This window comes from Pseudopipra pipra, chromosome 2, assembly GCF_036250125.1.
Source record: "Pseudopipra pipra isolate bDixPip1 chromosome 2, bDixPip1.hap1, whole genome shotgun sequence".
NCBI classification, from domain to species: domain Eukaryota; kingdom Metazoa; phylum Chordata; class Aves; order Passeriformes; family Pipridae; genus Pseudopipra; species Pseudopipra pipra.
The window spans coordinates 3,315,711-3,325,789 of record NC_087550.1 but is presented as its reverse complement, the minus strand read 5'-3'; the positions used below and the strand labels follow the sequence as shown (position 1 = coordinate 3,325,789).

At 38.9% G+C, this 10,079-nt stretch overlaps 1 long non-coding RNA gene across 6 annotated transcripts; it reads right to left on the bottom strand.

The window, feature by feature from the left end:
- Positions 1-268: 268 nt before the first annotated feature.
- LOC135407759 (uncharacterized) lies at positions 269-9,617 on the bottom strand. 6 transcript variants are annotated; one of them, XR_010427012.1, is made up of 5 exons: positions 9,303-9,615; positions 4,194-4,597; positions 3,858-4,063; positions 2,442-2,555; positions 269-429 (listed from the first exon to the last, which is right to left on the bottom strand). It is a non-coding gene; the product is annotated as an uncharacterized LOC135407759 (long non-coding RNA). The 6 variants fall into 6 exon arrangements; XR_010427013.1 differs by lacking the exon at positions 269-429 and adding an exon at positions 1,112-1,381 and having other exon boundaries at positions 9,303-9,617; XR_010427011.1 differs by lacking the exon at positions 269-429 and adding an exon at positions 1,112-1,288.
- Positions 9,618-10,079: the final 462 nt, after the last annotated feature.

The following is a 10,079-nucleotide window of genomic DNA, read 5'->3' as shown; positions in this document are numbered from 1 at the left end:
GGCCGTCTGCACTCGGAGCAAATAATTCCTTTTATTTGGCAGACTTTAAAAAATAGAGAAAGAGGGAAATAGAGGCCATCAGACTGTTCTCGAACCAGAACATCCAGAATAGTAACAAAAAAACGTTGCTCCTGTGTTGCACAACCATTAGAATCGCTCACCATCAAAGGTCAAAAGCATTAACCATGTTGGTAACATTTATAAATAGACTCTCTATGGAGCTTTACCTTAGGTGGAATGGATAAACACTTTGACTCAGGAAGACCAATTAGAACCAGTAGGATCTTTTAATTTAATAGCTGCATTAAGCAAGATGCATGAATGTTGGTACACACAGACAGGGAACATTTTCACTGCTTATGGAGTCTGAAATAGAAAGCAATTTCAACTTGACCCCCAGAAAGCCACAGCACAGCTGGTCCTGCGTGGCTGTGGAAGAGAAGGAAAACAGAAAGTTTTTTTTCTAGCCCCATGTGACAAGTAGTGCATCTCTGCCATCATTAATGTGTAGAGGCATGTTCTTTGTATCCACAGGGATAAAGTGCCCCAAAAAGTGGATGGGAGCTTAGACCCCCTGCACAAATGGCAATCACCAGTGGGATCCAGACCGCATTCTCCCAGGAATTTAGGATGCAGGTATTTTTAGCATACCATTTGAAATGTTTAACATTACATATTGGTTAAAGATGTTTGCTGAGTACTCAAAACTCAGGAAATGTTACAATTAAGTGTGATTTGGGTGTTTTAATTTGTACCACTTTGTCCCTGCCTAATATGTATGAGTGGCAAGAGTACACGCAATATTTTTTCACAGGCACATAGGTTGGTCTGTGTTTGAACCGGTTCCTGCCTGGTGGGAAAAGGCTAATAGGTAAAACCTAGTCACTAGGATTAATTAGTTTCAAATCCACATAGTGAAAGTCTCTCTTGACTGTCCAGACTGATTTGTTGTACTGGGAGCAAGGTGTCAGCTCTTTCAGGGAGTCAGATGCTGGCGTCTCCTTATTGAGAGCAGGCAGGAGGTGAGTGGCTCTGTTCTGTGCTAGGCAGACCATTGTCTGTCTTACTGGGATGGCAGGTGGAAGGCAAAAGTCAGAACTGTCTCTTAGTAAAAGTATCTTAGTTTTTATTTTCAGTCTCTTCACTGGGGTGAGGAAAAGTAATATAAATTTATGGTCCTAAACGTTCTTGTTCTCAGTCTCCTCTTTAAAGGTTTTTGGTGAGAAATCCTGTGATGAAGATGCACAGTCACTCCTGGTTCTGCATTCTCCCCCTCCACTATTAAATGCTAAGATGGTAGGAGGACATCACTTAGAGAGTGATGATGGAGGCACTGGGGATTTTTTTTTTCTTCACTTTAGCGTGAAGAACAGGAAATATGCTATAAATACAAAGGTAAATTTGTAAAAATGCAAATGCTTGGAGGTAAATTTCATTTTTTCCCCTTAGTTCCTCTAATTCCAGTGACATGAGTCAGATCAGTAAAAAGGATAAGAAATGAAGAGATGATAGTTGAATGGCAGACACTGGCTTGACGCTAGCAGTTGATTTGCCTTCATTTGCTTAAACATTCCTCCTGTAGACAAGCAATTGCAAATAGAACTTAAAAATAATCACACCAGGAGCATAGTGATGCCTCTTTGATGGCTGGAGAGGAAGCACAGTGGGTTATCAGGTGTGAAACCTTTCAAGCTTATTCATGGAGCAGCCTATTTGTGTGCACACCAGCATCTCCCCTCAGGGACTTTGATTTACTCAGAGCTGTCAGGTCTCTCTCTGCAGTCTTCTGCATTTCTACCCTTTGCTGCCTCCCTCTGCCCCCAAAACCAAGGACATCAGTCCCCACAGCCACACTTTTTAGACTGCTGGTTATGTTTCACACCTTCCAAGATATGTGTTGGATTGGAAGCCCTGGCTGTGCTGGACTGCATATTTACCTTGTATTCATCTCTACCGTGGTGCACTCTCTTAGTTTTATCTCTTTTCACTAATGCTAGGTAACCTTATCCATGAAAAAGGGGCAAGAGTAAACATATTGAGAAATAAAAGTTACAGGTAAATAAATACAAACTGTTTTAAGCGTCAGTGGGATCTCTTAATCATCCTAACAGAACTTCATATACAGTACAGTCTTTCAGATGCTAAGTGGTCTTGAGAGCTGATGATCAGTTAGCAAAAATGCACCTGAAACTTCAAAATCTACTTTCACTCAGGATAGCTTTACTGTATTTTTTTCTCATATTCTGATTCTTTGATCAGTTTGATGAATGGTGTTTTTTCTATTCACAATCCTTTCTGGTTTTCACTATCCTCACTTTCTAGTCATTTTTCCCACTTTCATTTAATTTCTTTCAACTACTTCCTACCCAGATGGCCTAATCACTTTTTTTTTTTAGTATTATTAAAACTACCTAACAATTATAGTATTTTGCTTTTCTTACAAAGATACAGAAGGGTAAGTTCCTCTTCTCTTGCACTTTCTGTCTCCTTTAAAGGTTCTTGATTCACTGGAGTGGTGCCACAGTCTTGTAGCCAAATCATCCTCATTTCTCCACCTGTTTTGGTGCAATTGCAGAATTAAAATAGACAGGACATAACTGATTGCCCCTATTTATTTTTCAGCCATAGAACAGGCTTTATACATAAATAATAGAGTACAACCTAGAGCCAGGGTCTGTGTGTATGAAGCCATTTTAAGAAGGATGATCAGTTCTAAGAATTTCTCTTATAATTCCTTTTTAGCCTAAGCTTTCAAAACAGCTCATCATTTTGTCTGCCAGACTTGAGAAAACTGAGAGTGCTGTGATTCTCTAGAGAACGTGAAGCACCTCTGTTCTGAAAAGAGGCTTGTTTACATGTTACTTAAGACAGGTGTTTCAAGAATTGAATTGGTATTTGGATCACCAGTCCATTTTAAAAACACAGCCCTCCCCCAGCACCCTGCACTGTCCGTGTTTGAATTTTAAAAGAGATTCTCTAAGAGTTACTTGGTTACTTACACAGCCAAATCAGGCAACAAAACATTCAACCCAAATTGATGAGCCCAAATTTGTCTCCTAAACAACTGGGAGAATGAATTAAGGAGTGATATAATCTTCCAAATTACATCTATTACGATATAATAATGCAACATGCCAGAAGGAGTATGAAACTCTCATAAAGGCTCTTAATTTAAATTTGCTTTGAATTGGCAAGACACACACAAAACCAACATACTCGATTTAACTCATTTAAACGATGTCAGCATTTAATTAGACTATAAGGATAAAGTGATAGGATGTTGCAGTCCAGATTTCCATGAGATCTTACTACTTCAGGGGTGAGAACTTACAGCACTTGGTCCATAAAATAAGGTACTAAATTTAAAATATAACCTCATGCATATTAGCATAATTAAAATGCCAAACTTTAAAATGCAATTATCAAGTAATAGGAATGCCATGCATCTGTAATGTTAGAATTTCCTTAAAGCACATTAAGGACATGCAACACTCAGCAGATTCCTAACTACTACTTAATTACCCTTTCCACTTATTGCTGCAAAGATGCAGAGTATGGAAAAGATACACATTTGCCTAACCAAAAGAAGGATTAAGAGATTTTCTTTTGCAGTTCTACTACAGATAGCCTTTTAGTATCCACTGTGTACCTTGCTTCCTGAGCAACTAATGAAACCATCTGCAAATCTAAACTTTAAAACTGTCATTTGAATACTTTTGTTAGCCTGGAGGACTCCCTATTGCATGAATCTCTTGCTCTTGTGCAAAGCTCAGCCGTGTAAGAGTTCCAGAGTGCCCCTTAAAAGCTCCTTTGTCTTTGTACCCACCAACCTGCTGCTACTCAAAAGGAAGACTAACCTTTAACACATTAGTCCTTCTGACAGCATCTCCTGTATAATCAATGTTGCAGCTCTCAAGAAGGCAGTTCACATTTTCATGCTACTCCAGTCCCTTTCATGTAATTATTGTAGGGTTTAGAGTTCATTTAGAGGCTGACTTCCTTCCTCTTAAAGCTTTTAAAAAGTTACATGTTCGAGTCTCGTGGTTTATGTTTTTCTCTCTGTCTTTAGTGAAAACAAAAGAAAATTTGATACTTTGCTCATATGGCCTTTAAGATTAGAAATAGCTACCTAAGCTAAGCCCAGTTTAAGGTCTCTCTCTGATCTGAGATATTTTTCATTGTCAAATACTTACTTCACACGGTGCTGTTGTGCCACATGGCTCCAAAGGGGGTGAGAGATGGGGAGGAAGGAGTCCTGAGAAACTGCATCTGCAATTACTTTGTGCAGTGCCTTCTCCCCTTGGTGTCCTTGGACAGTTTGTAGGCTACCTGTGAACAGCTTGCCTTGTGTTGTGTGCCTGGTGGTGTTACCTGGTCAGGAGATTTGGGGTGTATGGGTCTCATAGCTTGGACAGGGAACATCCTGGTTGAATTCAGGTGTCTCTGTTTTTCTTTCAGGGTCCCCAGGTGATGGTAGCTGAGTCTTCTCTTGAGAGAAGCCTTGTAGTAATCACTGAAGACTTGGTTTCAGCTTCTCTTATTCTCTATTTGAGTGCTTTCACATCTGTGCTGATTACAAGATTATAAAGTCCTTATTCTGGGAAGATTAAAGATAAATAAAAAATAATAGGAAAAAAAAAAAAAAGAAGGAAAGCCTTTACAAAGTAACAACACACCAGAAACAGCAATAGAGGAACACTGGTGAGGGGGAAATTTTTTTTTTTTTTTGAAGAAAAGGATAATGGCTTCTGGGGAATGGGGTTTACCACAAAAACTCACTCCCTCTGAACATTTCTTAAACCAGCTGTGTGTCTTTTTTGTACTGTCTCCACTTTGAACAGAGACAGGCAAGAGTAAGAGGTTAAGTTACTTCCCTCAGCACCAGCCCAGAGATTCTCTGAGTTGTGTTGGTCTCAGCTCCTGGAGCACTCTGTTTTCTCAGGGAAGGTATGACGTTACTTCCAAGACACAGGTGGCTTGTGTCTCGGTGCTGGATTTTTTTCTTTTATCACAGATCCTGCAGAGAAGGTGTTGAAAAGCTTATGCAGGTCCAAAATGTTTAGTGACAGTACTAAGGGCTCAGAGCCAGCAACAAGTGTGACCTTTCAGTGCAGGCATCTGGAACTGGCACCATGAATGACAACGGAAGAAAAAAATTCTTCAAAGAGCAGGAGCTCGTTTAATTTCCCTTTACATTCACTGGACTGATGAACACAATTGACAACTGCTTCACTGCAAGGAGTTTTCACTCAGTTATTTCTTTCATCTCAGACTTTTGACTCATTCAATAACTGTTTTTACATGCTGACTTTCACATCATTGACTGTTCTTCCCAACCCTGCATAGTAGCAACAAAGGAACTACAGTAAAGTCATTGATTTTTACTCTTTCCTTGCTGCATGCTTACTTTTTTTATAAGTGCAGTAATTTCCCCTGCCATGCTGAGATGTGTTCTACATCTTTCATAGGACAATGTATGTATCTGATCAAATACATCAGCCAGGTAAGCCAGCTGACACATCTACTGCTGTTCAGAAAATAGATTCTGCATTGAGTTAACTACCAGAAAAGCAAATCTCCATTATTTCAAAGAGCAGTAAGATTGCCCTCGATACTCATTTCCTATCAGTGTGGGACAGATAAAGCATTGAAGTGGAAGTCAGAAATGTATTGAATGGCTCATTGACTTGGGACAATTTGGAATGGTTTGTCCTTGTGCTTCTTGACTGTGTGTCTACTTCTGTACCATAATAACTCTGTGGAGGAGAAACCATTTCTGTGCTTGTTTGTACAACCTCTGTTTTGCTTGGAGTCTCCAGGTAACTTGAAATATGCCTCACTATAAACAAAACTGTGAAACATTGCAGCTCCCACCTGTTTTGTTCTAAATTTCACAGGAGTAAATAACTTTGCCTTACAGCAAATGCAGTCCTGTGGTTTGGATTAAAATGATATGCAATTCCAGTTGTCATACCCTGAGGCCTCAAAACCTATTTCCTTGGGTACTGCTTCTTTAAGCCTTCTAAAGCAAAAAAAATATGCTTCAGTTTTTTTCAGAGCTCAAAGTCGACAAATGCGAATGTGAATTAGTCCAGTCCAAATAAGCAGACCAAATGTGGTAATATCAAGGTGGGTAAATAGTTGGTGCAGTGGATAAAGTTGATGGAGTAACGTTGGTGAGCAGAGAATTCACTTAAACAGTAATCAGAGTAATGAAAGCTTAAGCTATTCAATCCATCATTCCATCTTCATGTCCAGAGAGCAACAGTGCTGCTGGAGACTACCAGAGGACACTGAGCCCTCATATAAAAAATACAGCACAACTGTACCTTCTCTTGAACCATGTCCTGATTGCACTGGGTAGCTGAAAGGGACCCCCATGTCACCTCCATCTCCATTGGCTTTAACAAAATTCTAGTCAGCGCCAGACTATGAGACCTGAAGTCCTGATCTCACTTTTTCTGTCCCCACCTGCCCCCTCTTTTTTTTTTTTCCCCTGTTTCCCAGTGTGTTGTGTATTTCTTCCCTTCTCTTCCTCTCCTTTTGCTCTTGTTCAAGAGTTCAGCTTTGGTAGCCAGGACTGGTTTGCTTTTCTCAAGCAAAATATCCTGATTTGTGGAGGTGTGTCAGACCTACTCACCACAGGTAAGACCTGGTGCTGGGAACTTACCACTCTTTGATAGCAAGTGAGAGACAGCCTCGGAAACCGAACTGCATTTTTTTAATCTCCACAGTTCTTTTTATTTTCTGCCCCTTTCAAACTTGCTTTGTCTTGAGGAAAGAAGATCAAGGTTCACCAGAAACAGCACTAGAAATGATAATTCCAGCTCACTTCAGCATCTGTTTTTCTTTGCCATCAAAAGGCACGTTAGTTATTTCCCTTGTTAGCACCCTCTGATAGACTTGCCAAACAGCATTCTTTATGTGTTAAAACTCTGGTGACAAAAGAGAAAGAGAATAACAGAACCTGGAAAAAAAGTATTTAGTTCTGTACAATCCATATGTTTGTTTTTTTTTTTTTTTTTTTGTCCTGCCCTTGCAATGATCAGTTACGAAAATTATTATTCTATGATTGTTTGCCATGTGATTAAGGAAGCTCTTGGAACCCTACATCAATGCAAGAATTTAATGTGAGTTGGTCCAAAAGTATCATTTACTGTATGTTTGAAGCATCCTGGTACAGGGGAGCCCACCTGGCTGTGGCCTTTCACAAAGGCTCTTTATGCAAATTACATAGTGAGTTTAATTTGCATGTCAGGAGAAATTTGCATAGAATAGTAAATAAACACTTTCAGCATTCCTTGCTGTGAGCATTGGGGTTGAATATCCAGCTTGAGCAGAATTTGTTGCCTGTCTTTGCAGTACATGTTTGAAAATGTCACTGTTGCTGGTGATTAGGGCAAGAGATGATAAAGTTTTATGGCTTCCTCAGATAGAGAGTATTCCTTTGGGCTCTGGGGGAATAAATGAACTGTCAATATATACTGAACATAGGAATTCATGAGGGACACCAGCAACGTCAGGGAAAATACAAATCTAGTAAAAGGTAGGACAGTGAGGTAGCCCTGAAATAAGAACCAAATACATCATAACAAAGTTATAAGCCTCTTTCTGAAAGAAAATGATATAAAACAGTAATAAGCAGGTGAAGGGTTTGAAGCTGTTTTCTCCCCATATGTAGTGTTTTTGTTGTTACAATACTGGGAACAGTTTTAGTATCTATATTTTGAAAAGGCTGTTTGGAAGCCAGAGGGAGTATGGAAAAAGACAATAAAATCTTTGAAGGCTAGAGAACAACTTCTTTGTTTAGTTTCTCAAGAACTGTCAAGTGCACTGTGATGTGATTTCAGTCCTGAAAGGCATATGAGAACAAATGCCTGGAACTGGGAGTCAGAGAATGTCCAGGTAGAAACACATCATTGCAAGCAGCTTAATACAGGCTCTGTCCATCCTGGTAAATGGATGTTTTTGGGGGATGTGATTCAAAACAACTCTTAAGGGTAAAACCCCACAGGACATGGATGTATAAGCTAGAAAACAACAGCACTGAAGATCAATATCTTTAAGCATTATGCAGATCAAAATGTTGATCAATGTGTTCATGGTCCAGAGGCACAATTATCCATCAGCATCAAGCCCATCACACTCCAAGAGGAAGCACATTTATTAAAGGAATACATAACTTTCAGATGGCAGCTAGGGCTTCTGATGGGATGAGCTTAAAGTTATCATTTTTGAAGTGACGACGAAAATCTTTCACACAACACATTTCTAAACAGTGACTACAAAATTTTTTAAAAGAACATTATTCTTAGTCTGAAGAAAAAATTTGTTGCCCTCTTTTTTGTGCGTGTTTATGTCAATGCTGGAAATTATGACTATTGAGTGACATCTAGTGGATGTGATGATGCTGAACACCAACAATTCAAAGGTAAAAACCTTTTGAATTAAGCCAGACTTGTAGGGACCACATAATTAAAATGTTATGCATTGTAGCAACATGTAGGTAACAAGCCAGAGAGACAGAATCCAGCTCTTCAAGGAAACGGAAATTTAAGCAAATCTAAATATGCCAGGTTTTTCTTTTTTAGGTCCCTCCAATTCTCATGTAAAAAAATCCCTATACTACTTCCTGCTCATTTTGCATGGCCTATTGTACTTCATATAATCTACATGCAGAGACCTCTTACCAGCACACTCACTGTAAATCACAATCTGTCACATAACCCTTGTATGGGAACAGAAAATTTTCCTTTTTTTTAGATGCATGTGTTTTGCAAGAAAAAGGAATTATTTGTGTATTTATGAATGTTTTATTTTTATGTAGCATAAATACTTATTTAAGAATAATAGTTAGATAATTAGACACCAATTGTGTTTTCCACTTATTGGTCAAGGTTTGGACTTGATGATCTTAGAGGTCTCTTCCAACCTGAATGGCTCTTTGATTCTGAATCAAAGAATTTTCCAATCTGAATGACTGGAAGAATGATTCTCTAAGAAAAGCCTAAAAATGAAAAATTAAAAATGTTGAATATACTGCACAATATCTGTATTAAATTAAAAAGGCATAGTCATGTGCACAGTATACGAATGTTTATGCCCCTATCAGAGGAAAGTCACTCAGCTGGGAATGACTTCTACATCATGTGTGGTGTGACTCAGACTTTAAAAGCTGTTCTCTCTCAACTGTACCCATAGTAAAATCTGTCTGTTGTCTTTTCTTTGGAAGTGCACAGGAAAAGATGGGCACATCCTAAGGACTGCAAATCCCAAGTAACAGTGAAAACTTACTATGTTACTTAAAATGCAGGTGATAAAATCTCTGTCTGTCTTTTCTTTCCCCCTGGAATCTTCCTGGACAAATCCAAGATTTTCTCCAACGCCCTGGTGACTGTCCCAGCTTGTTGGTTTGGAGCACTGAGAAAGACAGAGACATTTTTTAGCAATTCCAATTACAAATATACAGGCTGTTAAAAAAACCTGAGTGCCAACAGCACGCCCAGAACCAGGCAATACACTTGCTGAGAAATGCAGCACCATTTATTCGGGGGCTTTCTTTCGCCCTTTCCTCAAAAGGTACCAAAGACAATTGATTATGAATATTTCTTGTTTTCCCAGAGATATTTACATGAATGCATATATGTGTATACATGTCTGGGTATTTATATGTGTGTATTATGTAAGTATTTCGCTATTCTACTAGATTACTTAAACATCACTAAGGAATGTATTCTTCTCTCTGTGACACAGGGTAGAAAACCTTCAAGGGAGACTGTCAGCTTGCTGATGATATACAAATATCATCAGCAGACTGAATCCTCCATAGAGGAGCAGTTACAAATGTGTGAGATGGTACCTCTGATATATTTTTTGTTTATTACATAAAATGTAACAGAAGGGAAACCGATTTCTAAAACATCTGACTGCTTACAGTTTTGTATTATAGCCAGCAAATGTTACATAATAGTGATACAGTGACATTTCCTTGCCAGTGTGACTTATTCCATTTTGTTCATAGGAGTTAGAAGCTAAATGGATGTTAATGGAGTCACTGATGACTTTACCTTTTAGGAACT